At 39.5% G+C, this 7,500-nt stretch overlaps 1 protein-coding gene across 1 annotated transcript in view; it reads right to left on the bottom strand.

Annotated features, from left to right (window-relative positions):
* The window catches only part of LOC125034436, a 504,708-nt gene that overhangs the window by 402,233 nt on the left and 94,975 nt on the right, over positions 1-7,500 (bottom strand). The window lies entirely within an intron of this gene.

Raw genomic sequence — 7,500 nt, 5'->3', positions numbered from 1 at the left:
AGAGACACTTCACGAGAGTATGGTTTGTTTGGGTACTTATGATCGCGCTTCATTCCAGAAGTGGATGTAGCCTCCCTCCGAGTCTCCTGTGTTCCAGTGTACAGTCTTTGGGTCTCTGAGTTGTAAGTTTCATTAAGGACAAGTTCATTTTCAACTCTCTTGGTCTCTCTTTCCAGAAACCTCAGGACATCCTTTATATGCTTAGTGTGTTTACCCCTTTTTCCTGTCCAATACGCATTCCAACGGTTTTTCATGGCATCATCCAACCTCAATACAATGTCTCTGATTGTTGGCTGATTGTCAATCTCAATCAGTTTGTCCAAGTTTTCCGCAAATGAAATGAATGACGTCAGTTGACCACACATTATGGAGAGTGCCCGGTAATCATTCTCTCTTATTTTGGGTCCTCTAATTAACTTCTCCCGCGACTGATTCATGTACGTATTTTCATCACCAAATCTTTTGTCTAGTATTTTCAGTGCTACTTTCAGACCCCTTTCTGCTGGCAGTGCCATGCAATGAGATATAAGCTTTTGGATCTCCCAGTCACAACTGGTGTATAACTGGTTTAATTTGTGCATGGCGGGCGCCGATGTGTCAAGAAAAAATTCTTGAAACTGTCTCCTGAACGCCCAATAATTCTCAATACTGCCAATCTTAAGCGTTGGGAGCTTTGCTTGCATCATCCGCACGGTTTCAATCAGTGCTCTATTGCTTCCCTCCCAGCCTGCGTTGTGGTTTATCCGCTTTCCCTTTCCACTTGCTCTTGAGTCTCGCACCGCATTGTCACGGCTCTGCCCTCCTTTCCTCTTCTTCAAGCTGTTTGCTCTTCGTTCTGCTCGTCCCTGTCTTAATTTACTACCCATAACCACATAATTGGCTTTTTTCACTTTCCTCACGTCCTTTTCCGTACCACAATGCCTTTTCGAACCTCCGCGGCCTGTCTTGACCAGGGAATTGCGTTTTCTTATGATCCCAGCATTAATTTTCTTATTAATGTCCTTTTTTTCATCACTCGAGTACCCATTGTAAGCGCCCTTCTTCATTTTACGCTTGGTCGTGCGTCCAGGTATTATTTCCTCACAAAGTGAGGACCCTTTAATTTCCTCACCACATGAGGACCCGTTATTTTCCTCATCACATGAGGACCCGTCATTTTCCTCACCACATGAGGACCCGTTATTTTCCTCATCACATGAGGACCCGTTATTTTCCTCATCACATGAGGACCCGTTATTTTCCTCATCACATGAGGACCCGTTATTTTCCTCACCACATGAGGACCCGTCATTTTCCTCACCACATGAGGACCCGTCATTTTCCTCACCACATGAGGACCCGTCATTTTCCTCACCACATGAGGACCCGTTATTTTCCTCATAACATGAGGACCCGTTATTTTCCTCATAACATGAGGACCCGTTTCCTTCCTTGTGTGTTGAACGAGCCCTTTTGCATCCTCCCTGGACCTCCTTGTGGTTATGTGTTCCCTTACGCTTCCCTTTTCCGTGGTTGGCTCCCATTTTTTCTTTTCTCACTGCCCTCATAGTAGAGCTGCGCCCAATCACTTCAGACCGATTGCCTCGCTCAGAGATACCTCGAGATTTCATATATTCGTCCACGATCCTTATTATCAATTGACTGAAGCCATCGCTCTCTCCAGGGTACATACCTTGCATGGGCGGCCGTTTACCTGGCGGTTCATTTGATTCGTTTGACTCCCTTGCAGCTTGCTGTTCATAACCGGGGACATCCTCACCCGCTGGTGAAATGGCATTTTCAGATGTCTCCAAACTTCCTTCTGGCTCGCAAGTATCAGCCAGGTCGCCCGGAAGTGCAGCACTTATTTTATCTCCCATTTTCTCAGTTTCTGAGCGGGGACTCTCTACGACGGGCGTTCCGTCTCGAGACATCATTAAATGGATCACCACACCTATAAACGAGGGGATATTATCGCTTGTGTTAGTCGAGCACACTTTCCCTTTAATTTAAAACATAAGTAAGCTAGCACCTTCATATACGAGCTACGGTCACTAATCACCTTGTCTTTCTATTTGCAATACTATCCTTCACTTATTCACTTCTTGTTAGATTTTTTCAAATTTTGTTTCTCACTTATAGTCTTTCCAAAAAAAAATAAAAAAATAAACAAAAAACAACAACAACAAAAAAAACACCTTATTTCTTACACAAAGTCGTGACCAGATGTCGACATTTTCCACTAATAACCTTCACTTTACTCGCTAAAATACGGTTTATCACTTTACTCGCTAAAATACGGTTTATCACATCCGTAGACTTTCACCGCCACTCGTTCTTCAGTCTGTCTCTTCTGTCCACGGCAACGTCGGTCTTCCCCCGACCCGTCGCTCCCACCGCGCTGGGGATGATCCTTCCGTACCAATAGCTACTATTTCCGCGTATGCGTTTGACTGTAAGCGCCAATTCATGCGCTCAGATTATTCGTGTTAACTCAAGGTGACTGATACCACTGCGTAGAACTCGCTCCACGATTTATTGGATTGCGGTCAAACCTGTAATCAATACATAATCAATACGATACCAATCATAATCAATACAATAATAATACAATAATAATCAGATTTACTGTTACAATTCGACTTAGATTCACTAACGAGATTATATCAGTACTTATAATATTATAACTATAGAAAGAATACATTTACTGGTTGCTAAGAATATCACTATATCCTACTGCTTAAGGTAAACAACAACATATACGAACACTAGTCTATATCTATACATAAATGTGTAAGATACATACGCATAGTGGGAACAGTCAAGGCCTTTAACAGAAGTCTTCAGATCGGTCTTTAGGTACGTGTTGTCGAGCCAGTATTCACTCTCAAACTGCTCTATAAACCTGTGATGGCCCTCTTTCGTGAAACAACCTTCCTTCCATATATACGTCAACACTAGGGACAAGGCCTAATTCAGCACATATACAAACGGAGGAGCACGGCTATGGCATTATCCTTATCGCAACCCATGAGGAAAACGTCAACCAAGTCCTCGAGGGGATGATATACATGTGATGCTGATGCCAGCAGCTACGCCATGCCGATGGTGATGGCAGTGGCTACAGAGGTTAAACATGTGATGCTGATTCCAGCAGCTACGCCATGCCGGTGTTGATAACAGCGGCTACAGTGATAATGTTGATAATATTAAAAATAATGATGGTGGTGGTGATGAGGCCAATGGTAGTGATGATGATGGTGGTGGTGGTGATGAGGCCAATGGTAGTGATGATGATGGTGGTGGTGGTCGTAGTGATGGTGATCCTAATAATAAGCATCCGTAAATATCTAACCCCAAAACTAACAAGCGACATTTCTAAAACATACAAATGAAAAGACGAAATTAAAAGTAAAACTGCAAATAATATTGAATGTAATAACAAATCCCTTGACGTAACATAAATACAACAAAATTCCTTCGTCTCTCCTTCCTCTCTCCCTATCATTCTCTGTCTGTCTGTCCGTCTCTTACGTTATAAACCTCGGACGTCTAGAAACTATTTCAGCTTTAAACGTATTCAAAGTAATATCTTATTTCAAGTAATATATATATTTCTTTTTTTAGATATTCCGCAGTGCATCCCAGAGTCTTTGTAATTGCCTTGTTAAGCTAATTGACGTTGTTTTTCTCTCATGAGTGGAGATATCGGTCATCCAAATAAAAATATAATGATAAGGATAATAATAATAACAGGAATCTAAAAATGTGTGGACTGATAATACTAGTAATACCGATAATAATGAGGGGTAATAATAATGATAACAATGATGATGATAGTGATAACAATAATAATGGTACTACTACTGCTGCTAATAATAATAATTATCATCATAATCATAACAACAATAAATAAATAATAGCATTGACAATGATAATGATGATGATGATTAATATCATTATTACCCTTATCATTATCATCATTATCACAAAATGATTATCAATATCATATATCCTCACTGCTATCATTAACATCATAACTATCACTACCATCACCATCATCCCACAAACAACGACAACAAAGACAGCAGTAACGCCAAGCCCAGCCCCCCAGAACCAAGTAGGGAAACGGCCGAGGAGGCGAATCCGCGGGGCGACGACGACCTGCTGTAGCTTCCTCTTCCCTTCGGTCGCATAATCACCTTCGCCCTTGGCCGGAGTCTTCGCGCTTGATAATGACGCGAACACACTGCATCTTCCTCCGTACATTATTCCCGAGTTTAAGAGTCTGGTTGATGAGCTCGAGGATAAACCGCGTTGGCTTGATGGGGGGGGGGGGGGGGGGGGGGGGGAGGGGCGGTGTCTGTGATCGTGAGCTTCATTTGCCTGTTTGTTTCTTTGTTCGTGAGCTTCATTTGCCTGTTTGTTTCTTTGTTTTTCTGTGGTTGTTTCGTTCCTGGTTCTTTCCTTTGTTAGCTTTCTTTTTATTCTCTACTTCCTTTCTCTCCTTCTCCTCTTCTTCTTTCCCTTTCCTTCTCTCTTTCTCTCATATCCCTATTTCTCTTCCTATCTCACTCTCTCAACTTCCCCTTCTCCCCTCCTCTCTTTTTCTCTCAATATCTCTCACCTCTCTCTTTCCCTTACCTCATTCTCATTCTCTCATTCTCTCTCTCTCTCCCTCTTTCTCGCCTTCTCTCGCTCCCTCCCTCCGTTTTATAGCCGCTATCTCTACATGTCTTGCGCGTCATAATCTCCACCTTGCCTTTGAAGCTTCTGGAAGCCTCCATCATCCCGGTGTCTCGCGAAGGCTTCATGTGTCATTTTATCCGCCTTTCTCACACGCGTCTAAGTGCCTGCATGTGTCAGCTAACACGATGACACGATTTTCAATTCACTAGAAACGCCATTGTTGCATTATTATTCCCAGTATTGCATTCTCTGCATTAATATTACAAGTTTGTAATTATTATGACCATTAATATCGTTATTATTCATATCATTATCACAATACTATCTGTGTCGTTATTAATTCAAATCTTATGATTATCATTATTAACATTAATATTATCTTTGGAATAATAATTATTTACATTGTGATTACACGTACTATCATCATTACCTTTTCAATAATGAGAATTGTAGAATAAAGGTATGAATGAGAATGAATACTTCCACAGCGCAACAACACTTTAACAACAAATACACTAATGATAACAACAACAATAACAACTTTAACAGAAATGATGATAATAAAGAGGATGATGGTAATAATGTCACTGATGCTCTGTTGATATTACTAATAATAACAATAGCAATGTAAATAATAATGTAAATAATAATAGCACTAATAATAAAAATGATAACAATAATAATAATAGCAATATCAATAAAAATAATAATGGTAATAATAACAACAATAATAATAATAATAATAATATTGATAATAATAATAATAATAATAATAATGGTAATAATAATGATGATGATGATAATAATAACGATAATAATAATAGTAGTAGTAGTGGTAGTAGTAATACCAACAACAACAACGAGAACAACAATAATAATAATAATAATAATAAAAATATTAACAATGATAATAATAATGATAATAATAATAATAATGATAATAATAATAATATCATTGTTATCATAATAATGACAATACTAATGATAATAATGATAACAATAATGATAGTAATGATGATAACACGAAGGGTCATCAAAAAAGACACCCATGGTAACCCCCCCCCCCCCCCCCCCGCGCCGCCTCTTTCCCCCAGATAATTACCAATTTCGAGCCAAGACGAGCGGCCTCAAATCGAGCCCGGGAGAGATCGCATTTCCAGTTTGCAAGAATTTGGGCGAAGAGGAAGAGGGGAGAAAAATAGGAGGAAGACAAAAGAAAGAAAGAGAAAAAAGGATAGAAGAATATGGGAAGAACAGGAAGGAAAGAAGAATGGGGAAGATAAAAACAGGAAAGAAAAAGGAAGAGGTGAGAAAAAGGGAAGAAAAGGAAAAAAAAAAAAAGAAAAAAAATTAAATGGGAAAAGGGGAGAAAAATAGGAGACAAAGGAAAGAAAGAGGAAAAGGGGAAGGAAAAGACAAGAAAGAGGAAACGTGGGAAAAGGAAGGTAAGATAAAGTAAAGAAATAGGAAAAGGGGAGAAAAATAAACGAAGAAAGAGGAAATAGGGAGGAGGAAAAAAAAAAAAGATAATTACCAATTTCGAGCCAAGACGAGCTGCCTCAAATCGAGCCCGGGAGAGATCGCATTTCCAGTTTGCAAGAATTTGGGCGAAGAGGAAGAGGGGAGAAAAATGGGGGGAAGACAAAAGAAAGAAAGAGAAAAAAGGATAGAAGAATATGGGAAGAAAAGGAAGGAAAGAAGAACAGGGGAGATAAAAACAGGAAAGAAAGAGGAAGAGGTGAGAAAAAGGGAAGAAAAGGAAAGAAAGTGGAAAAAAAGGGAAAAGGAAGAACAAATGAAATGGGAAATGGGGAGAAAAATAGGAAACAAAGGAAAGAAAGAGGAAATAGGGGGGCAGGGAAGAAAGAGGAGAGAGAGAGGAAAATGGGAGGAAGAAAAAGGAGAGAAAGATGAAAGAAAGAGGAAAAGGGGAAGAAAAAGACAAGAAAGAGGAAACGTGGGAAAAGGAAGATAAGATAACGGAAAGAAATAGGAAATTGGGAGAAAACTAGACGAAGAAAAAGAGAAGAAAGAGGAAATGGGGAGGAGAAAAAAAAGGGAAGAAAAAGAAGATTAATAAGTAAGAAAAAGCGAAAGAAAGGAAAATGAAAGCTTAAAAGGGAGAAAAAGCGAAAGAAAGGAAATTGAAAGAAAAATGAAGGAAAGACTGAAAGGGAAGAAAAAAAACGAAAGAAAAAAAAAAGAAAATAAAAAGAACCGAAAGAAGAAAAAAGGAGAAAAATAATGGAAGAAAAGTGAAAGAAAGAGGAAAGGGGAAGAGAAGGAGAATATAATAAGGAAAGAAAAAATAAAGAAAGAAGAAGTACAAGAAAATAATGAAGAATGGGGATTTGGGAAGGCTTGGGTATGTCATCCTTGGGATTTTTCCTTCTTCTCTCTTTCGATAAGAGGATATATTGCGGATAATCGCAAAGGGGGAGGAAGGATAGAGAAAGGGGGGTCGGGAGTAGGAGAAAGAGGGGGATGAAAAGGAGGAGATATAGGGAATAGGAGAAAGAGGGGAATAAAAAGGAGGAGGTATAGGGAATAAGAGAAAGAGGGGAATGAAAAGGAGGAGATATAGGGAGTAGGGGAAAGAGGGGAATAAAAAGGAGGAGGTATCGGGAATAGAAGAGAGGAATAGAAAAGGAGGAGGTATAGGGAATAGGAGAAAGAGGGGAATAAAAAAGGAGGAGGTATAGGGAATAAGAGAAAGAGGGGGATAAAAAGGAGGAGATATAGGGAATAGCAGAAAGATGTGAATAAAAAGGAGGAGGTATCGGGAATAGAAGAGAGGAATAGAAAAGGAGGAGGTATAGGGAATAGGAGAAA

The sequence above is a fragment of the Penaeus chinensis genome, chromosome 18 (genome assembly GCF_019202785.1).
Source record: "Penaeus chinensis breed Huanghai No. 1 chromosome 18, ASM1920278v2, whole genome shotgun sequence".
NCBI lineage: Eukaryota > Metazoa > Arthropoda > Malacostraca > Decapoda > Penaeidae > Penaeus > Penaeus chinensis.
This window is presented reverse-complemented; position numbering and strand designations above follow the sequence as displayed.